Source organism: Sminthopsis crassicaudata, chromosome 2 (assembly GCF_048593235.1).
Source record: "Sminthopsis crassicaudata isolate SCR6 chromosome 2, ASM4859323v1, whole genome shotgun sequence".
Taxonomy (NCBI): domain Eukaryota; kingdom Metazoa; phylum Chordata; class Mammalia; order Dasyuromorphia; family Dasyuridae; genus Sminthopsis; species Sminthopsis crassicaudata.
In genome coordinates this window covers 665,458,532-665,482,407 of record NC_133618.1, presented here as the reverse complement: position 1 = coordinate 665,482,407, position 23,876 = coordinate 665,458,532, and the positions used below count along the sequence as shown (strand labels likewise).

The 23,876-nt window shown below is 37.2% G+C and overlaps 1 long non-coding RNA gene across 2 annotated transcripts in view; it reads right to left on the bottom strand.

Moving 5' to 3' along the window:
* LOC141553839 (uncharacterized) overlaps nucleotides 1-23,876 on the bottom strand; it is a 125,041-nt gene that overhangs the window by 83,701 nt on the left and 17,464 nt on the right. Inside the window, exons 1-3 of one of the 2 annotated variants that reach the window (XR_012485676.1) lie at nucleotides 10,762-10,835; nucleotides 7,363-7,499; nucleotides 6,073-6,144 (exon numbers count right to left, since the gene is read on the bottom strand). This is a non-coding gene — a long non-coding RNA (uncharacterized LOC141553839). Of the gene's footprint in view, nucleotides 1-6,072; nucleotides 6,145-7,362; nucleotides 7,500-10,761; nucleotides 10,836-23,876 lie in introns of those variants that run through there. The other variant, XR_012485677.1, reaches the window with a different exon arrangement.

Here is a 23,876-nt window from a genome sequence, read left to right as displayed (position 1 = left end):
CTATTGAATTAGCTCAGAAGAAACTATATATATATATATATATATATATATACATATATATATATATATATACATATATATATATGTATATATATATATATATGTATGTATATATATATATATATGTATGTATACACCAAGTTAGAAAAGTCACCCCAAATGTTCACAGGAACTATTTGCCTCAGACCTGTGCTTATATATATCTGAGCTTATATTAGTCTGATCAGCCACAGTCGGACATACTGTAACTCTAATCTGACATAGTGGTGTTCTTTTGGGTTTTTTCAATAATGAAGGAGAAGAACTTTTAGGGAAACCCAGAAGTCACATGAGCTCCTGACTTCCCCTCAGTGGTATGTTGACCACAGCAATAATGCCAGAAAAAAACAGGGAGAGAGCAAGAGGGATCCCAGATTATAGCTATTCTTTCAAATTTGTTCAGAACCTCACCTACCTATTACTTTCAAACTTTCTCATTTTTTCTTATGAAATTTTCTCATGAAATTCTCACACAGACTGGGCTGTTCTAACCAGGATATACAAACTAATACACTAAGTTAAGGCCATAAAAGCAGACTGCAATTGTTTGCTGATTTTGGGTTAAATCCCTAATGTTTATAAATCATACACTAAGTTAAGGCCATAAAAGCAGACTGCAATTGTTTGCTGATTTTGGGTTAAATCCCTAATGTTTATAAATCAATCAACCAGCATTAATACTATGCATAAGGGACTGTATGTTACTGGAAACAAAGACAAAAATTAAGTAGCCGCTGCCCTCAAGGTAACTCCATTTAATCTGGGGAGAAAATGTGGATAGAGATAACAATGTGTAGAATATGTACAAAATAAACTCAAGGTCATTTGGGAAGAGCCACGGATAATTGTAGAAGGTGTATTTGAGTTGAATCTTCAAAGAAACCATTAATTCCAAGAGTATAAAGTAAGAAGGGAGTCCATCTATTCTATAGACTAAGAAGTCATCTGTGAGAGAAAGAAAGGAGGGGAGGGGAGGGAAGGAATATGGAGGAAAGGACAGGGGAGGGGTATCAGGGCAGAGATAGAGGGACTACTTAGTTAAAGGGTGTGATTGGGTAAAGGGTCCTCAGTAGAGACAGAGAGGGCTGGCACCAGTTTCACATCTCATTTGTCATATACTACAATGTACAGTACAATAATGGAAAAACAGTAATATCTTGATCACCCAATTTTCCAACGTAACCTCTAGAATATACTCCTGTATAATTTGGAAGAAGAAAGACTAGATTTTAGAAAATAACCCAGAATCTCCAATTTCTTCTCAGAGAAGAAGCACCTCCAGGCCTCAAACATGAAATTTATTTCAGTAAAATACACCCAACACAAGCCTGCAGGTTTCCCTTTCCAGGAAAAGTCTGAATTTTAAATTTGTCCACTCGAAAAAGAAAAGGTTTTTAGAGCCTGTTTATTTGAAGAGGGCAGCCACATTTCTCTACACAGAGCAACCCTTCAAAGGGACAGGAAGAGTCAGACAGTGAAGGGAAAGAGATGATTTTCACAGAAACCTCAACCACTCAACATCATGAAAAAAAAAAAAAAAAGTCTGCCTTCAGTGCCGCAGGTCATAGAGGACTGTGTGCAAAGGAGACAAGAACTGTGTCTAATTAACAGGAAGAGCGAAAGCAACAGGTTTCTGGAAAAAGTCGAAGGACCCTTAAGGCGTTGATCAATGTCCAGTGGCAGTGGCAGCAGGAGTCCTCTGTCAGGTGGAGAAGACAAATAGTTCTTTGATTGACAGCAGCCCTCCCTGGTGGCATCTGGATGAATGGAGGGAACCAGTAGGGCTGGGGAAGGGGCAGAGAAAATGATTAGGAAAAGCCCATTCATCTTAGAGGTTAAGGCTTGCATAGATGTTTTTGCAAATAAATGGATATACAAGCACCTGAAAAGCCCAGGCTCTGGAATCCCCAGGCTGCTTAATTTCAGAATCATGGACCAGTTCCTAGGACTTAGTTTCTGGGGTGCTCATTTCCAATTTTTCCTCCCCCAAGGATTTCTTTGGATTAAGAGCATTATAAAAACCTCTAGCTCCCCCACCCCATCTCTCTCTTTATCATACACACAGACCTACACCCTTTCTTCACACATAAAATTAACTTAATCATTTTTCAGGTACCTTTTGCTGGGATGCTAAGGAGGAGATAAGCTCTTAAACCTGACCAAAATGGTAAACAGAAAATTAGGCCCAGCTCTAATGTTCTAACTCAGTTTTCTTGCCAGTAAAAATGAGGGAGTTGAACTAGAATCAATATGCCATAAGTGAAAGGGTGTTGGATTTGAAGTGAAAGGTCTTCGATTCATACATTTGCTTTGCAACTCACTGCACTTTTTCTTTCACTCTATGGGCCCCAGATTCCTCTATATGAAAAGAGGGGGTGAGAACAGATGACCTCTGAAGCCTTTCCGGTTCCAGTTAGCATACTGAACAGAGGTCAAGGAATGCCTAAAATGTGTCATCTTTACTTCCCTTTTGTTGTTGGTGAGCCTGGGTCAGGGACTTGAGAAGCCAGAGACAGATAGGATGTCAAAAGCACATTGGACATCTCTTGTCTTTCTTGGGTCATACGTCATAAGTCATCGTGGAGCCCTAGCAATGATTGGATCATGTGGACAGCCAATGACATTAATGACGCCTATTTCTATAACCCTTGAGGTAGGGAGCATGAGTATGACTGTCCTCCTTTTGCCAATGAGTTACCTGAGAGATATGAAATAATCAAACATATTAAAATTGTTTTCACCATCTCCTGCTCCTGGGGACCCCTTCTCCCATTGTTACATTCTTCCCAGGACCTCCATGATAGGAAGGAACCTCAGACCAACCATCTTTGATTCTCCCAACTTAGCCATACCCTGCCCTGTTCCCTTTTTCCTTGTCCCACCCCCATTTGCCAGCTCTCTTTATAATGTCTTATTTTGCCATATTAAAATATAAATTCCTTGAGAGGAAGAATTATCTTTCTTTTTGCTTGTACTTAGATCCCCTGTATTTAGCACAGTGTCAGGCACATGGCTGGCCCTCCCTCACTTAAATCCAACTCACTTGCATGTCATGGCATTATCATGGCATCAATGTCATTTCAAGATCAAAGAACAAACAACAAATTAATAAATGTTTCCTGCTGACTATGACAATAAGCAAGTCATTGAACTTATTTGAACCTCAGTTTCCTCATCCATCAAAATGAAGATAGGCATTTTTGTAATACTAAGGATTGAATTGTAATTGATTGTAATACTGAGGATTGAATGAATGATGTATATAATGTAACTCTTCATAAACCTTAAAGTTCTGTATAAATTTATTATTATTATAATCCTTGCTTGATAAAATGAGAAGGCTGAAACTCAATAGATTCACTCGAAGTCATATGAGACTTTCCAACTAAGCTTCAATAAATCATGCTTGAAAAGTTTTTCAAGTCATCTGAGAAAACATTAAAAGAACTAACATGCTTACCTTTCTAACTACTTTAAGGTCAGTCACTTTCTCCCTCAGATCACTTCCTTACATGATGTGGAACCAGGGTTCTTAATCTGTCTCCTTTAATTGGGCTTCTAGAGAGACTGGTGTATATGGAGTGTTCAGGGATGTGTAAAGATTGTGATGTCCTTTTCAGGCCTGCTGTCCATCACTGATATCCAACATATGACCCAACTATCACCTGTAACTCCAAGAAATAGTGTACATACCCCTATAAACCATTTTGGAAGACAGGTAAAACCAGGATAAGGGTTAAAGCCATCAATGCATTAGTGGGACATCTACCCCAAGCATATAAAGACTTACTCCCAATATAATGAATAACAATTTGTTCCAGTGGCCATGAAGCAGAGATTACAAAACACTTAGAACTTGGTGAAACATCAAAGTTGCCAAGGTCATCCATTACATCCAAATTATTTTAACTTTTATCTTGCCACTAAACTCTTAAATAGACAATGAGGTCAACAACTTCACACAACTCTACCTCACTTAAATCCAATTTATGTATGAGTCAAAAGTCATCACTCATACCATTTTTGGCAATAGGCAAGTGATAAAACACCAGGGATTAATACACTGAGAACTGTGGTCATAACTCTGTGCACAGAAGGGTCATCTTTTCACTGGACTGAACAGCTGTGAGACTTGGCAATCCCCTGGGTTTCTGAGCCAGCTTTTTAAGGACTTCACTGCTCACCTCCTAGTGTGAGGAATAAGCTAGAAAAGGTTCTCTAAAAATTGTCTGCTTCACCCAACCTAATCCTGGCCTGCTTGCTATGGCAGGCACAGTTACTGACTGTGATCAAAACATGAAAAAAAATGCACAAAATTCATCTGCTCACCATTGGTACATGGAATGTGAACACACTTATGAACAACACAAAACTTAGTAGACCTGAAAGATAAATATCTCTTGTGAGAGAGTTCAACAGATATCATACCCAAATAGCAGTCCCAAATGAAGCAAAGCTAGCAAAGGAAGGCCAATTTACCAAAGATGGACCTGGATAAACATTTTTCTTTTTTAAATGTAATCATTTATTTTAAATTTATTTGTTTATTTAAAACAAATACAAAAGAAAAAAAAAAGAAAAATACTGTCATGTGCCCCCCAGAATATGAGAGGATTCATAATGTGTAGCAAATTTTCATTTCAAGAAAGAATATGTAATAATAGAACACATTGTCTATCTTTACTTTTGAAAAGATACTCTTTTTCTGGAGTGGCTGCAGTGAAGAAAATCACTATGAAGCTGGTGTGAATTTAGTGATTAAATCTAATCTGTTAAATGAGCGTGTGTGCCTCCTAAAAGGAGTGAATGACAGACTCATGATGATATGATTGCCACTTTCAAGAAAGCACCATGCTATTATAATCAGTGTGTCTGCTCCCACAGTGATGAACCCTAATGAGGTCAAAGAAAAACTTTATAAAGGTCTGGAGACCTACATCATCAGTGTACTGGAAGAAAATAAACTCATAATTATGGGTAACTTTTATGCTAGAATAGGCACAAAATGATTAGACATGACAAGGAGTCCTTAAGAGAAATGGAGCCAGAAATAACAACAGCAATAGTTGCTTCTCACTGAAGACTCGTTTGTATTATGACCTTCTTACCAGCAATACAGTCTTCTATTTCTCTAAATGCAATAAAACTTCATGGTTACATTCTCACAGCAAAGTTAGGCATTTAATAGACTAAGTGATTGTAGGGAGAAGAGACAGAAAGCATGTGAAAGTGACAAACACAATGTGTGGCACAAAACGCTGGACCAATCATAGACTTATCCTCTCCAAGTTCAATATTCACATTCAACAAAAGCAGTGACCTCAAAGCAATATGACTATCAGAAGATTTAATGTCAACAGATTAAAAAGTACTTGTTTGTTGCTAACTTAGAGGGAAAATTGAGCCAACCCACAGTTCATAACAGTGGAGCAGAAAAGAAATGAACTGTTTTCAGATATTTTCACTGCCTTTATCTAGGTCAGAATACTCACAAGCATCAAGATTGGCTTGACAAAAATAATGGGGAAATCCAGAAGCTGCTAGGTGAAAAATGAACACTCCATAGAATTTATCAGCAAGTTCATTCATCTCTGAGAAAGCAACATTTAACTCCATCAAAAAGAATTCAAGCAAAGCTTTAAAAGATGCAAAATTCTTGCTTCAGTAAGAAGCAGATGGAATTCAGTTTTATGCTGATAGTAATAATCCAAAATGATTTCATGATGCCCTGAAGGCTATTTATGGGCCAGAAACTCAAAGCAATTAGAATCTAGTTGATTGGTGTTAAGGACAAAATCTTGGAGAGATGGACAGAATACTTCCATAGCATTCTGTCATCAACCAAGGCTACAGTCACTGACCATATGATGTATATCATCAATTGAAATCAATCCTACTCTTAGCTGAATTTCTAACTGAAGAAGAGATTTTGAATACCATTAGACTCCTTTCACATGGCAAAGTGCTTGGTGTTTATTCTATTTCAACTGAGCTTTACAAGATGGGGAAACCACTGCTCACACAAAAGCTTACCGAAATTTTCTGGCTTATATGATAAGAGGGGATTATCTTCCAATGGTTCAAGGATGTTTTCATTGTCCATCTCTATAAAGGAAAAAGTTGTATTGTGATAATCACTAAAAGAGAGAGGGGAAGTCTTTTTCTCAATCGTTGCCGGTAAGACTCTTGACAATATCCTCTTAATACTCTGATCCTTTCACCTGAAAGATGGTCATCTACTTGAGAGCCAATGTGGCCTCAGAAAGGGTCAAGAAATGGTCAATAAATTTGCTGACTGACAACTCAAGAAGAAATACCAGGCACAAAATAGAAGTTTGCACACATTTGTCAATCTAAGACCTTTGATAACATCAATCATGAAGGCTTTTGGAAGATCATGGTAAAATTTGGTTGCCTGGAGAAATTAACCAATATTCTACACCATTTCCATCACAGCATGTCTGACTGGGTTCTGAGTATTGAATGATTTTCTCACTCTTTCCCAGTCACCAAGGAAATGGAGCAGGGCTTTGTGCTTCCTCCCATGCTTTTTAGCATGATATTCTCAGCTATGTTGTCAGATACCTTCAAAAAGGGCCAAAAAGACATTAGGGTTACCTATCACAATGATAGTAAATTATCTAACTTGAAAAAGGATAAGCTAAAATAAAGTGAAGAGAGAGTTAGTGTGTAGCTTTCTGGTTATGGATGATTGTGCACTAAATGAAACTTTTGAGACTACAATGCAACAGAGTATGGGTCAATTTTCTGATAATTTTGGTCTGATAATTAACACCAAGAAATTAAAGTTTCTCCGCAAACTAGCACCACATAATCCATACATGGAATCATCAGTTACAAATGGAAAAAAAATTGAAAGCTGTGAATAAGCTAATTTACTTTTACAGTATCCTTTTTATAGATATACACATATATGACAAAGTTGATACACCCACTGCCAGAACTAACTTAGAGTTTGGAAGGCCCCAAAGTTTGGAAGACAAGAAATACTAGGCTCACTACCAAACTGAAGGTGTGCAGAGATAATTGTGCAGATGTCATTGGGATATATCTGGGAAATCTGGACAGTTTACCAGTGCCATCCCTGGAAATTAAATTGCCTCCATTTGAATCACCTTATGAAGAGTTTGACGATTACCTGGTAATGTCACCAGACATTGGGGTCCTTTCCCAATCTAAATTGTCAAACATTCAAACTTTACTTAAAAGAGTGCAACTCTAATGGATTAGCTACATTGTTCAAATGTCAAATATACATTTGCCTAAAAGCCTGTTTTATAGAGAACTCACACAAAAACTTACCTTGTGTGTATCACATGAGATCAGAAGAAGTGATACAAGGACACTTTGAAGGTCTCTCTGAAGAACTTTGGAATTGATTGTGAGACCGGCACAGGACCATCTAGTATGGACTTCCACATCAAAGAAGGCGTTGTTTTCTACGAACAGAGAAAAATTGCTGTAGCTCAAAAGAAATGTGAGATGCATAAATTTAGAGATATTTTCACTCCAAATGTTTGTGTGGAATATTTGTGCAGAACTTATGGCAAAGCTTTCCAAACTCATATTGATATAATTACCCACAGTTGAATACAATGAAACTTGATCCCAATATAGTAATGTTCTATGGGTCCTCTTATACCACAAAATGACAACAACCAATCAACTAGAAATCTTGACACTACTGCAAAGGCTTATAGGTAGGAAAAACCTCTATCCCTGGAGAAATTTTGCCATCTATAGAGAAAACAATGGAAAAGTAGCTGAACAATTTGCTGTAACCAATTTTGCACAAATATTTAACTTTTCTTGGACTATTCCAAAATCCACAATCGGCTGTAGAACCTCAGTTCATACCTCTTTCTTCTAGCTAATTTCATTCAGCTCTCACTTGTATTTTTACCCAAAGATTAGAATAATAATCTGCCTTGCTCAGCCATTCAGAAGAGCTTTTTAATGAAACTGTGTTTGTCTCTCCTCTTACAATTTCAAGCAATGCAGAACAATGTTTTGGCTATGTCAAAAATGCAGAATGCTGAATCAGTTCTTTGACAATTCTCTCCTACTTGAAATCAAGCAAGTCTCAAATAAAAGGCATTGTGATAGGCACTGAAGAGCCAGGGACAAAAATGGTATCGTTTTGTTGACTGTCTAGACTTGAGTGAGGAGGAAAATATTAATAATGCAGATTAAATTTACAAGTGTGTTTTGGTCTTTTTTTCTGAGTGTACCTTTCAAAATGGGAACTAATAATTAAAGCAATGGTTCTGATCATTTTTCTGTGAATTTCTTTCAGAAAAAAAAAAAGAAATGTGTTAGAAACCTCCAGGGGAAAGGCTTCTAAATATACAAAAATATATTTGTCATGTAATAGAAATGATTTACTGTGTAAGGAGCCATTTCAAGAATCATTAGCATTAGGCCATTATCACAAATCCTCAAAAGAGTAGAATTCTAATAAATGGGAGTCCCTGAATTAGGGGACTCCTATCAGGGCTCATGGAGACAGTGGCATAAGCTAAGCCTAGAACAAAGCTTGCAATCCTACAAGGTAGAGATGAGGAAGGAGGGCTAAATAAGGAGTGCAGCCAATACAAAGACACAAAGGCAGAAGATGGGAAGTTTTATATGGAGAACGAGGAAGCTGGTTTGGCTAGAAGGTGGAAAGCATAAAGTAGAGTGATGTGCAATGAAGCAAAAAAGGCAAGCTGCTGTTCGGTTATGAAGGACTTAAAATGCCAAATGAAGAATTTACTGTTTCTGTTAAAAGCAAAATGGAAAGTTTCTATCTGAATTATATTGCAAATGGCTACCAAATCCCTTTTTCAATATTCCATGCCTATTTCATGAAAGCTAAAGCCTCCCATGGCCCAATTAATCTCAGACAAAAAGGTCAAAGCTTTAGACCACAGTAAATGTGGCCCAGAAAGTATAATGCAGTTGGGTACTAGGTCTCATCTATGATATAGGGACACCTCTGGCCTAATTCTATGAAAAGTATGGAAACCTTGAGAGTCAACATTTTTAGCTAAGCTCATTGCTTTGGTCACATAAGCTACCAAGACCCCATTTCCAAGCTGCAAGCGGCTTAGTCCATAACCCCTTGGCTGTGCTTTGCAATCACTGTGTACCTTGCCAATCACTCTATGGCTTGCTGTAATTGTGAGTTACAGATGTCTTGAATCCCATGCAAAGATAGCCAAGAAAGCCCACAGAATACATGCATGAGACCACACCGACCCTTATTAGTTGCAACTCACAAGCTCCACCTCTAGCTTACAAGTTATCCTTTTGGCAAGTGTTTTTTTTAATAAAAAGTCCTATAAAAATAAATATGTAGGTAACTGGCCCTCAGAACTCTGCTTTCCCATGATCCAGGTTGATAAGAGTTTCTCAGATGCTCTGGGGAGTTGTCTTCTATAAGGTGCCAGTTGTATCCCATGGAAAAAGCCAGCTCCAATCAAGGGTACTTTTGTTTCCCAAAAGAGAACTAAAGAAGACTAATCCATTTCTCATCACCTGTACTAAAACATGAGAATTCATTAAATGTCCACTCTATGCTCAACACAGTGCTGGATTTGTCCTGGATACCACCAGAGACCTAATTAGCCATTTTTGTACCTGAAGTAAAAGGTAAAAAGGTAGGGTTTTCAACTGAGGTGTGGTCCAGGGCAAGGGAGGAAAAAAGCCTTCTCAGGACAACAGAACATTTAACTGCTAGGAGTTGGACGGGAAGTTGATGCAAAGCAAGAAGCAAAAGCAAAGAGGTGTAGATTGTAAGAAGGATTGTTGTTCAAAATACCTGAAGTTTCTATGTTGCTGAAAGGAGCAGATTTACAACCCAGTATTACCCATGGCCACTGCTGTGGGGGATGGAATCAGGCAAGGAAGGGAAGAAGTTCTGGGAGAATGTTTCAAGCATCCCTTGGGTATTTTCACTAAGTTACCATGTGCCTTTGGACCAAAGTCTTGGTTTTGTGAAGGGTCAAGTTCAAGTTCATTGGGTGCCAGTAAAGTGAGGTTTCCAAAAAGTGAAATTTTACCACCAGGAAACACTTGACTATTCACTTGAGGTGGATGAAATGGGAGTCATCAACTGAGTGAGATGAAGGACCCCAAATCCTTTTGTCTGGGCAGCCAGTCTCTTCTAAGTTTCCTCAGGCTTTATTATCTGCCTTGTCTGTCCTAATTGTGGCCTTGTTATATGTCCTGCAATAATGCCTTTAGGACTTTTGAAGGCCATCCTATAGTTGAACTATCCTTCACTTCCTCCCTAGAGCTCCTTCAGAGCTGGGACTAACATCTTATATTTGTAGCCCCAGAATTTAGCCCAGATCTTGGCACATAGGAAGTGTTTAATAAGTGCTTTATCATTTAATTACTTATTCATTAAGTGTAGTGTGCTCTCCTGGCAGTTACAATTACTAGTCTGTCCTAAGCCCAACAGACTACCTTTGACCACTGACCTTTGCAGTGTGAACTCTACCTGGCTCACCTCCTCTGAGGCCTTCAAAAGTCTCTGGCCACAATCTCTTGAATCTATAGCTTAATAACCAGTAGCACGCTCAAGAACAGCCACGTGTAATCTTAAAAGCCTTTATTATAACTACTCACATAGTGCCCTGACTGATGCCCTGACTTGTTGGTTCCCGAGTGAACACCTGGTCAGAAGACCCACGTGTTCACTACCAAACTCCTTACCTCTTTTGGCTACCCATCTTGGCTTGGCCACCCAGGCTAGGGAGCCAGGGTGAAGGGAGCCAGGGTGAAGAGCGCCAGGTTAAAGAGAGTGACTGCTGTCTGCAGTGGGCTTATAAAGGGCCTGTGAGGTCACACACACAGCCAGTCAGCAAGAGAGTCACCCATTATGAAGCTATCTCAATATGGCCAAGATCCCACCTACAAGGCAGTCCTAATATCCACAGAAATTACTTCTGGGCCTCAATCTCCCGATGCACTGTGTCTGCTCATTTAAAGGGCCCTTACAATTAAGTGATGATGTACTTCCTCAAATGATGATATCAGAGAAATACCTCTTTCTTAATGATATGCCCAACAGAGCCCCTTAGAGAGTGACTGGGAATCCATTCATGGTGGGGACCAACCAGACTTGACCTCTGTAGACACAAATAAGGCTTTATGTTACTGGGGATTAAACCCCAGTAGTTTTACCCTAGTTACAGTTTGACATAATAAAATTACCTACATGAATCATGAGATCTCAGAGTTTATCAGATCAGAGATTCATAGGTAAAGGGAACTTTAGGGGCCTAAACCCTTGGAGGCAGGTAAGTGGTTCAGGTTTCTTGCCCAGAGTCACACAGCTAATAAATTTCTAAGAATGGATTTGAATCCAGTTCTTCAAATTGAATTCCAGTTTTCCTAACTCCAAGTCCAGCACTCTATCCTCTGTTCTATCCATATTTTACAGATGAGGAAACTGAGGTTGAGGTAAATGACTTGTCTGAAGTCATATAGTTAAGACATATCTGAGGCAGATTTTAAAGTCCCGTCTTCCTGACCCTGTTAAATTGCACAACTGCACCACTTCCTTTACCTGTAATTTCTCTTCTTTTTTTTCATAAATACACATGTACCAATGATATAATATGGACACAATGATATACTCTGGATTCAAAAGACCTGAATCAGAGCAACCCACTTCTCCTATCTGGATCTCAATTTCCTCATCTTTTTTTGTTTTTTTAATGAAAGACAATGTGATAGTGTAGAAAGATAATTGGTTTTAGAGTTAGAGATCCTGGGTTCTTATTTTTTATTATTGCATGACCTTGGGTATCCTCTCTGGGTCTCCATTCCTTCATGTGTAAAAAGAAAAGCTTGAGTCAGATGCGCATGGTGATATGTATCTATAATATCAGTTATAGGGAAATCCGGGGCTGGAGGATCTCTTGAGTTTGAGAACTCTAGGAGTTCTGAGCCACAGTGGGCTAAACCAATAGGATTATCTCATTAAATAAACTTGACACAGAGGGAAAAGGCAAACCAACTAGTCTGAAGGGTAAAACATAAAACAATCTGGATAAGAAATGGAACAGGTAAAATCCCCTATGCCAATCAGACCTATGACTAGACCCTGCATTTCTTTTATTTTCTTTGTTGTGGTTGTTGTATAGGTTATTTTATTAGAGCTTTTTATTTTCAAAACATATGCTTACTTTTCAACATTTATCCTAGCAAAACCTTGTTTTCCAATTTTTCCCTCCTTTCTCTCCACCTCTTCCCCTAGACCGCAAGTAATCCAATATATGTTAAACATGTACAATCCTTCTATACATATTTTCATATTTATCATGCAGCACAAGGAAAATCATATCAAAAAGGGAAAAAATGAGAAAGAAAACAAAATGCAAGCAAACAACAACAAAAAGAGTTAAAATACTATGATGTAATCTACAATCAGCTCCCACAATCCTCTCTCTTGGTGTAGATGAACCTCTTCATCACAAGACCATTGGAACTGAGCTAATCATTTCATTGTTGAAGAGAGCCACGTCCATCAAAATTGATCATTCTATAATCTTGCTGTTGCTGTTTTCAATGATCTCCTGGTTCTATTCATTTCACTCAGCATCTATTCATATAAGTCTCTCCAGGCCTCTCTGAAATCATCTTGCTGATTATTTCTAATAGAACAATAAAATTCCATAACACTCATATAGCATAACTTATTCTGCCATTCTCCAACTGATGGGCATCCACTCAGTTTCCTGTTCCTTATCACTACAAAAAAAGGACTGCTACAAACATTTTTGCACATATGGGCCTTTTCTGATTTTGTGATCTCTTTGGGAAACAAACCCAGTAGCGACAATGCTGGATTCAAAGGGTTGAACAACTTTATAGACCTTTGGGCATAGTTCCACACTGCTCTCTAGAATGGTTGGATCAGTTCACAACTCTACCAACAATGTATTAGTGTCCCAGTTTTCCCACATTCCTTCCAACATTTATCATTATCTTTTCATCAGATTTAGCCAATTTGACAGGTATGTAGTGTACACTCTGCATTTACAGCAGAAGATGAGGAGGAAGAGGAAGTTGAAGAGAAGATCTCTAGAAAGACTTAGGTTAGTCAATGTATATATTAATTCTTCTATGACTGAAAATCACTTTTTAAAAATGTATAGTTGTAACTTTAAAGATAAAAATCAGAAGGGCCCAACACAAAGAGCCTTACTAAAAAGAATTGTAAGGTGAACAAATTGTGGTGTTTGGATGTGATAGAATATCTTTATGCCATAAGGAATGACGAATATGACAGATTCAGAGAAGCACCTGGAAAAACTAATATGAACTACTGATGAGTAAAATGACTAGAGACAGGAAAACAATTTGCATGATGACCATAATGTAGATATTGAAATGTTGATGTCGGTTGATGATTACAAGGCTCATAATAAAAAAAAATTCTTTTTTTTTAAATTTAGAAGAACTCTACTATATGTAATATATATATGTAATATATATATATATATATACATAGAGAGAGAGAGAGAGAGAGAGAGAGAGAGAAAGGGAGAGAGAGGAGAGAGAGAGAGAGAGAGAGAGAGAGAGAGAGAGAGAGAGAGAGAGAGAGAGAGAGAGAAGAGGTGATTCTGTCTATACATGAGTCATCTCAAAAACAAATTTCTAGAGCAATGAATTCTTTAAGCTGCAAACATGATATGTAACCCAGTATCTTTGACCCTTACCTTGAAAGTCTCTATAGAGTCATTAACAATATTTCTATAGTCCATTTAGTACAGAAAAACTTTTATGTTATTGTTCAGTAGTTCCAGTTATGTTCAATTCTCCTTGACCCCATTTGGGATTTTCTTGGCAAAGATGCTGGAGTGGTTTGCTATTTCCTTCTCCAGCTCATTTTACAGATGAGAAAACTGGGGCAAACAGGGTTAAGTGATTTGCCTAGACATTGCTAAGTATCTGAGGCCAGATTTCAACTCAGGAAAATGAGTCTTTCCCACTGCAGGCCCAGCAGTCCATCCACTGCACCACCTATTTATTATTACAAAGCTATGGATGTATTGAATCCCCCAGCAGGGAGAGACTAAAGAAAAGAACCACAGGATATCTGCCAGAAGGGATCAATTGAAATGTAAGCTCCTTGAAAAGTAGGAATTTTTTTATCTTTTAATTTTTACCCCCATATATTAATATGGGCATGTGGTAATTAATTCTATGGATTGCCACTTGACTTGCAGTATTGAAGAGCTATAGATTCTGAGTTAGAAGATCCAAATTGTAAGTCTACCTCTGCTTCCTGTTCTGTGTTACCTTGGGCAAGACATGTCCTCTTCCCCTGTGGCTTCTTTTTCCTCATTTACATATGATAATTAGACAGGATAGCATATCAACATCTACATTATGGTCATCATGCAAATTGTTTTTCCTGGCTCTAGCCTCTTTTAACTCTTTATCCCCATAGCCAAACATAGTGTGTGGAATAGACACATTTAATACTTATTAGCTGATTTATTGACCTTAGTAGCTCTTTAGTTCAATATAAATCCCAAGACAATCCCTTCTACAATACATCCCACAATGATCATTAAGACTTCCTTGAAGAACTCTAGCAAAAGAGTATCTAATCTCTTTTCCATATGGCATTCCATAAGCAGTTGGAAAATTATCTATGACTGAATGACCAAAGTTTTATTTTTTTCAGTCTAAATAGGTGCAGTTCCTTCTACCATTTCTCATATGAAATTGTTTCTTCACCAATTTAATTGACCTCCTCTGAATTGTGGAATCAGAAGGAATGGTCTGTTCCATCTGGTCCACCAAATTTTTAAGAAACCTTCAAAACACCCCAACAGTTATCTGTGCTTGAAGATATCAAACAAGATGCTACCTATTATGGCAGCTCATTCAACAGTCATTGACAGACAGCCTTCTCTAGCATTAAGTCAGAACTTGGTTTTTGGCAACTTCTCCCTATCACTGCTAGTTCTACCCTCTGGAGGCAAGCAGAATTCACCCAATTCCTCTCCCACATAGTGGCCTTTCAGATTATTAAGATAGTTAAAGGGACTTTTCTCCATACACATACATCCACTGAATCTCCTCTTCTCCAAGTAAAGTATTTCCACTTCTTCAAATCCATTCCTAGATCACATGGACTGAAGCTCCTTTGCCAATGTAGGTGCCTTCCTTTATATGCTCCCCAGTTTTTCAATATTTTTCTCAACTGTGATGCCCAGAACTGAACATTATATTGCAGAGAAGTTGTAATGAGGGAAAAGGACAATGGAACTCTCACATCCTTCTTCCTGGAACCCATGGTCTCTCTGTAACTTGCTATCTTAGGCAAGTCACTTATCTCATTAAATCTCAGTTTTATTATCTAAAACGTGGCAATGTTCAGCTAGATATCTTCTGGAGTCATTCCAGGTCCAAAGTTATGATTTTAAGAGTATAATGAAGTCCAACCTTATTTTTATTATTTGCTTCTTCCACATCAAACTCTTGATTCATTTTAAAACTGAAGTCATTAGAATCTCTAGGTCTTTTTTGAATAAATTGCTGTCTAACTATGGCTTTCTGTCTAATAATTATATATAAATGAGGAAAGTAAAATTCCCTAGGGATAGGTTGACTTGACAAAGGTAACACATCCATCAGAAGCAGAAGTAGAATTACAATGTGAATCTTCTAACTCAGAATCCAAGGCTCTAAAATATTGCTTGTCAAGTGACAATCTACAGAATATACTCGCCTGAAATATATCTGTTATAGGATCAGGTAACCTATAAAAACATGAATTAACAAAATCCTCTGACCAAAGCTCCATCAATTGAGTCATGCAATAATTATTTATTAAGTACTTGTCATATGGAAGGTTATTTCTCAAGAAGAGCACTATTTGGAGAACCAGCAAAGAACTGATATTGAAGGTGTTTATTGACCTGAACTTAAAATGTCTGCCACTTCTTTCAGGGACTGTCTTTAGAATAACATGTATTGAAGCAATAAGCTAAGTCAGCAGAACATTCCTTAGTACTAAAAATAAGCTTTTCAATCTCTTCCTTCCTCCTTGAAACCAGGAGCCAAAGGAAGCCCAGAAGCAGAGACAAAGAGCAGCTGTCCTCTGCCAAAAATCTCTGAAACCAGACTCTCCTCAACCTCTTCCATGGAAGACAGGTGGTTCTAGCAACAATGCTTGGGATAATTAAGAATCAAAATGAAAGTAAAATTAAATGAATTCTGATTTTTGTGACTCTTTTACAATCTGCCACTTAACATAATTTTTTCATCCCTCAGCACTAAAAAAGCATTGAGAATTGAATTTGTGATAAAAGATACTGCGTTGGAATTTTAGCTATACTACTTTCTGCCTGAATAACCCTGGTCCAGTCATTTTATTTCTCTGGGTTTCAGTTCACTGAGGTATAAAATAAAAGTATTGGTCTCAATGATCTCTAAGGTGCCTTCCCACTATAAATCTCTACATTCTATAAGTATTTTCACTTTAGTTTTGCATAATTTTTTATTGCATAATTCTAAAGACACATCAATGATTTGATTTTTTATAACTACTAGTGTCTATCAAAAGATTGTTGCATAATTCTAAAGACACATTCATGATTTGATTTTTATAATTAATTTTATCATTAATAATGGCTATCAAAAGCAGCTCCAATCTAAATAAAGACATCAAGGCAAGCCCCCAGGAATCCTGGCCAAACAATTACACAACTACACAAGTTGAAATATGGAAGTTTCCCAGGTCTGAATCATTTTCTATGCTCTATACATAATATTCTATCTACTACCTCAAGTTTTGCATATTTATCCCCTATGCCTGGATTGTTCCCTCTTATCACTTCTGCATAAAGAAACCTTAGCTCTCTTCAGGCTTAGCTTCCACATAAGGCTTTTTCTATTCACTCTAGTTATGTGCTCTCCACTCATCCAAATTATTTTCTATTTACTTATCTATGTCCTGTTGTAGCCATCACCACCATGCCCAGAAGATCATAAGTACTTTGAAGGCAAGGACTGCTGTTCATTTTATCTTCACATTTCCAGAGCCTGGTACAGGGCTATGCATTAGTTTGTTGAATTGAATGGAATGGAATTCAATTTAATTAAAATTGCTCCTAAACTCTACAATGGCAATCGGTCTTTTGCCACTAACAGTGAGTCTACTCTTTTCTCCTTACACTCCATTCAGAATCTTCTATCTCAAACCATATAAGTAGCACTGAGTACCACAAGGACTGGGGAAACTGGTTTATCAAAGTATTCTGAGCTGTCCATTGTTGTGGTGCTGATACAAATCAGCAGTCTTCCTCACAGTACTAAACTAAGGTGTAAATAATTTTGCCTGAAGCTAAACTTATCTAAATTTTCCTCTTACATATTGCCTTCCTATAGATTCACCACTATTATTTAAAATATTACTACCCTCAAAGAAATGCTGTACTTTCTTGTCCTCTTTTTTTACAGGTTATGGCAACTGCTTTGGAGAATTAGTTCAAGTTTTGATTCATGGAAAATTGGCACATGAATAATCCTCCCAATGAAAGCAAGAAGGGGTAGTAGAGATTGTGATTATGGCTGGTGGAAGGATTATAGGAGCTAGTGATCTCAGACCCTTCAAGAGTTTCTGTAGCAGAAAAAGTTCTGAAATGATAGTCACAGAAGTCATCGAGGAATATTAGGAAGCACTTATGACAAAGTCAAGAGTCCCCATTTCATTCCTATGAGTCCACCTGATAAATTTTTTTGTGGAATATCATGTGTATTACAGAGAAAGTAGCAACCTGAATTGCTACATTTTCTGAGATATCTGAGAATTCACTATATCCATTAAATCATAGGTCTAGTAGATATTTCACATGGTGATTTCATCAACTTGGAATATGAAAAACAATGAAGGACCTGGAGCTGTTTAGCATGAAGTGGGGAAAGCTTAAGAGTAGAACATGATAATGATCTGTAAGCATATAAATGACAGTCAAAAAAAGAAGAGTCATTAGATTCATCATACCCAAATATCAAACTGAAAGTAATGTGTGAAAGATGTTTTTAAAGGTAGATTCAGGTTTAATATTCTTACTAGCTGTGTGACCCTGGGCAAGTCACTTAATCCCTATTTGCCTCAGCTTCTCATTTGTAAAATAATGACACACTGGAAAAGAAAATGACAAGCTATTCCAGTCATCTTTATCAAAAATACTCCAGACAAAATCCATGGGGGAACATAAAGTCAAACACAATTGAATAACAGAATAATGGAAGCATTAACATAAGAGAAACTTTGCTAACAGATTGTCCAAAAGTAGAATTTCCACTTCCTGAACTACTGATTTCCCTCCCTTTCACTAGACATCTTCAGAAGAAGATTATGTGACTACTTCTCTGAAGGATGTCAAAAAGAGGATTTTCATGGGCAAGTGTTCTCAGTAAGCCACTATGTCCCACTTCTACTCATCAATCCTCCACTGTCCTTGAGGGCACCTGAAGTTTTTATTTTTCCTGAGAGGTAAGCACAGAGTGAACACATACTTAACAATCTATCTTTGATTATGACTGCAGTGGCTGACAGTGTAGAATCATTTCTAAACAAGAGATTTCATTAAGCATTCAAACCACCTTCTAAACCCTATATTTTACTAGGCAGAAAAAAAATACATCTCTTATTTGTAAATGAGATGCCTACTGAATCCTTTTCTATCAACACAGCTACATGGAGAGGACTCCCACCAAGAGCCATATTAAAAACTATCAGCATTTTAAAATCCACATCACAAAAAGAATTTGCCACTGTGTTTTATATAGGTGACAGAATTTATGTATGATAACCTACCTCTTATGGCATTTAAATTTCTCTAGATTTTGATCATCTGTAATGATAGAAAAAGGGGGAAATAAATTATTGCTTTCAAATAAAATTGAAATGAAGCTGTTTAGAAGTGGCCATGAATTATAAATATCTGATAAGCTGCTGGAAATTTTCAGCAAAAATCTCTAAAATACAAGTTCATGAGTTTCTTCTTTGATGTATCATTACTTCATCAAAATTAAAGCCCATTCATCAAAATCCAAATAGTTCTGACCTTAACTTGAGCTAACATTAGATTAGATTCCCAAATTAGTTTTCTTGTTGTAGACTATACAGACTTTATATCCTCTCATAAAATGCCATTTATCAAAGAGACCAAACAAGCTAGCTTTCATTCCTGGATTTTCATCATCAAAGAAAAAAACAGATGAAGATCCCTAACCCCTTGTGCATATGCCCATCCCAAAAGTTCTCTCTAGCTTCATGTAGGGCACCAGGAGGCTTCAGAAATGGAAAGGAATACAATTCTCAGATGGTAAAGATAGAGAAGAAGGGTTCAGATAGCCATGATTCACCATCCAACTAGCTCCATTGTATTTCATTTGCTTCAAACTTCTCCACAAGGAAAAGTGAGTAATCCAAATTCAGCACCATGGAGAGTTCCTCCCTGTGACTATTTCCGAGAAAGTTTTTTGAGGTGTTTTTCTCCCTAAGGCAGAGACCTGTCAGGTAGTTGCTACCTATGCTATGATAGGCAGATCACTTAACTTTTTTCTGTCTGTTTCTTATCTGTCTAAACTTACTATGATTGCTGGGAGGACCAAATGAAATAACATATATTGTATTGATGAGGAGGATGGCATTTATATAATACTTTAAGACTTGAATAAAGTTTTACAAATGTAATCTCATTTGGTGCTCATGATGAACCTGAGTACTATCATTATGCCCATTTTTAAATGAGAAAAAACTGAAGTAGACAGAGATTAAGTTTGCCCAGGGTCCCACAGCTAGTAAGTTTCTACAGCTATACTTTAAAATTTTTTAACCTTACAGGCATATATAAATGCTAAGTGTGATTTGTAATAATATTACTAAAAGTTGAGCATATTTACAAATAATAGTTTTCCTCCAATCCAACAAATATGTATTGTGTTTAATATATGCATGTCTGTTTTACCTGGTAGAAAAACAAAAAGAAAAACAGAACCTGCCTTCAAGGAGTTTATACTTCATTTTACAGTTCTACAAATTCTAGTCAACATTTTAATTAAATACCTAGTGTTTGCAGAGTGCTTTATTAGGGGCATTAGAGGAGATGCATAAGGCTAAACCCTTTATAGAGCTCAGTAAGTTAAAGAGGTTCTCCAAGAAACTAAGGGTTGCAAGAAATCAAAGTGTTCACTGGGTTTTTTTCTTAGTGCAACTACATAATCAGCTAGCATTTTTTATGGTCATGAAATAACATTAGGATGCTGAGGAGGGATTCTCTGTGTATAGTGAGGTTCTCCAGATGCTTTTTTATGTGGCTATCATTACTTTGATGAAATGAAGCTCCAAGATATTTCAAAGGTTCCTAGAGCAAATTTGTAATCATTCAAAGGAGTTTGGCTGACAATCCACACAGGAAAGACCACATAGATTAAGAATGTCTATTCCCTAGATTTTAACATGTATCTATAAGGATGGATGTTTTTAATAGAATGCATTTATTATATACGTGTAATATAGTAAGTATATATTAGCAGGAATATATTGGTTATATTTGTATATGTGTGTATATTTATTTAATAGCATGAAACTGTGGGACTTTTTAAAAGTATAAATTTCTGAAACAGAAAATATAGATGATCAATAAGCTAGGTCCAGATGGAAAAGGAGGAAGATAGTCAGGATTGCTACCAGGAGACTTTTAGAAATAATTACTAAACCCAAACTTCTCTTAATAATAAATATAAATATAAGCATTCTACTTCAGAATTCTATAAATTGCATTCATCACCTTTATTAAGTATTTACTGTGTGCAGAGCCCTTTGCTAGAGTTCTTAGAGGAGCTGCAGATCAAGTCATCGCATGGTCAACACTGCTTAGCAATGTTGCTATATTCCAGTCAGATCTGGAACGCCACTGCTTCCAAAGAGCCAAAGATGAGCATCTCACAGAGAGCAATGGAAAAGATAAACGTAGATATGAACAGGCTGCAACATCAAACCAAGTTAGAACTTCAAAGAACAATGCAAATAAATGGGGGTCACTAAGAATTGTATGATAAAAAATGGGCTGTTCTCTCATTGGTCATGTGGTGAGAATGATAAGTGAGTAATCAGACTGCTTCACTGAAACCTTCAAGATATAAGAAGAAAGGAAAGAAGACATCAAGATAACATGAGTGAGAGTTTCTGAGCTTGGGCAGGTACGGATAATTCATGATCTGCATTATCATCAGGAACTCCAGACTTGAGAAAATCACAGACTAAAACACGCAAAAATATGATGTCATTTTCTGTGATTATACTTTGGATGTCTACATAAGATGGCACCTTGTAGTGGATAGAGTGATGAGCTGCTGGGTTTAAGATTAACCTCAAACCTACTAGCTAATGAGAAAGTCACTGAGATAATTTATTTTGTTTCCCCAATGGCTCAGGAAGCAATCTTGCCATTTCAGGATTCAAATTCAAGACTCTTTTCCAATAAGGGGAAATGAGTCCCAAAGAGGTTAAGTTTCTTGTCTAATGTCAAAGCATGTAATGCTCCTTCCACTGCACCATGTCTCAAGTTGTTTACCAGCTCTTTGAGAACAGATACTGCAGCTTAGAGCATAGAATTTTAAACTGGAAAGGACTTAGAAATCACCTCATCTACCTCATTTCCCATATATTAACAATACTATAATATGAAGGTAGGAGAAATTCTGGGGGCCATCTTGTCCAACTTCCACATTTTAGAGAGAAAGAATAAAATTCTAAGGTTGCATGCTAAATGACAGACTCAGAATTTCAACCAAGGAACTCTGGTTCCAAAACCAATGTCCATTCCACACTGTGCTACTGTCTGATATTTTCCAGAGGAAGAAGCTTTGGTTGAGCTTCAATGACTTGCCTAAAGTGACATGAGCAGCAAATATCAAGCTGGAGTTCAAACTCAGATTGTCTGATTCCAAATTCTAGGATCACAGTATTAGAGATTTGGAGTTCAAAACTCAGATGTCAAAGAGTCCAGCTTCCTCATTTTTTGTTCAGTCATGTACAACTTTTCATGACCTCATTTAGGCTTTTTTTTTGGTCAAAGATACTGAAGTGGTTTGCCATTTGCTTCTCTTGTTTATTTTACAAACAAGGAAACTGAGGCAAACTGGGTTAAGTGTCACACAAGGTTATACAGCTAGTGTCTAAGGCCAGATTTGAATTCTGGTCTTCCTGACTCCAGGTCCTGCGCTCTATTCCCTATGCATGTAGCCTGCCATTTTTTACAAAGGCACAGAGTAGTTAGGTGACTTGCCCAAGCTCATGGGTAGTAAACAACAAAGCTAGAATTAAAAGCCTGATTCTGTGACTCAAATTCAACCCTCTTGATGCTATACTTCTCATTTCACCACTGTATCCCTAGTGTCCTTGCACAAGCAAGTACTTAATTAAGTGTTGAACTGAATTTAGGTTTATTTTACATTTTCAAGGAAACCCTGACCAATTACCAGTGATGATCACAAAATGGGACAGTACCATAGGAGGAAGGAGGCATGTTCAGTGCAGCCTCTGAGTGGAGGAGGGAAGGAAGGCAGATTGAGGACACTTGAAGGAGATAATAGAATATAGTGAGAGAATGCTGAGGGGAGAGAGCAGGAGAGCTCAAGACCAATCGAACAGAATGCAATTTTTGTGGGACTTACTTGACCTTAATCAGAACTGACCCCTCACCTCTATGGGGCTTGGGGAAAAATTCCATATACTTTGAATCCTGCAAAGGAAAAAATCATCCAAAAATCCTGATTTCAGCAAAACTTCATGGTGTGAAATAACCTTTCAGCATCACAGTGACTGAAAAACCCAAAGAATTATCATGGAGAAAGGGGGGGATACAAATTCTAATTTTTAAAAGATGAGATATCCCTCTCTCTCATCTGATTTAAGACCATTGCGTGAGTTAAAATAATTTCATGCAGAGCTGGGTGAATGAATCACACACATTTCAGAACCTATTTGTCCTAATGAATGTGGTCACAGAGATCTGCCAAACAAAGTAACCTTCAAGAACCTTGAGATATCTGCTTTGGGAGTGGATGGATTTCATATTCCTACTGGAAAACTGAAAAAGCAACATGGCAGAATGGAGTCAGGGGTCCCAAATTCAAATTCTGATATTGGCACTTTCTATCTAGGTGATCTTCAGCAAGTCATTTAACCAGGGTCTCAGTTTCCCCATCAGTATAATGAGGTGCTTGGACCTTCTTACATATGAGAATCCTTCCACTTGAGCTTTAAGATTCTATAACTTTGGGGTCATCTCACTCCAATAATAATTAAATAATAATAACTAATAATATTTAAAATAGCTATTAAAAAGAGCATTGAATATGAAAACAGAGGAAATAGATTCAAATCTCCATTATGTCTCTTTCTGCCTATTTGTCTTTGGCAAATGACTTGATTTCTTTACACCCCAATTTTTTTACCTGTAAAATGAGGAAGTTAGGCTATGACATTTAATGGTTCTCAAACTTTCTTTGACTTTATATTATTGAGTTATTGAGGCAGCTAGGTGGTGCAGTGGATAGAACATCAGCCTTGACTTCAGGAGAACATGAGTTCAAATCTAGTTTCAGACACTTAACACTTCCTAGCTGTGTGACCCTGAGGCAAGACATTGCTTCAGCCAAAAAAAAAAAATTATAGAGGATCCCAAAGAGCTTTTATTTCTGTGGGTTATATACAGAAATATAGAAAGGTTCAGTATACTATAAATTAAAATTCACTATTTTTGTAATATGTATGTATTTCTATTTGT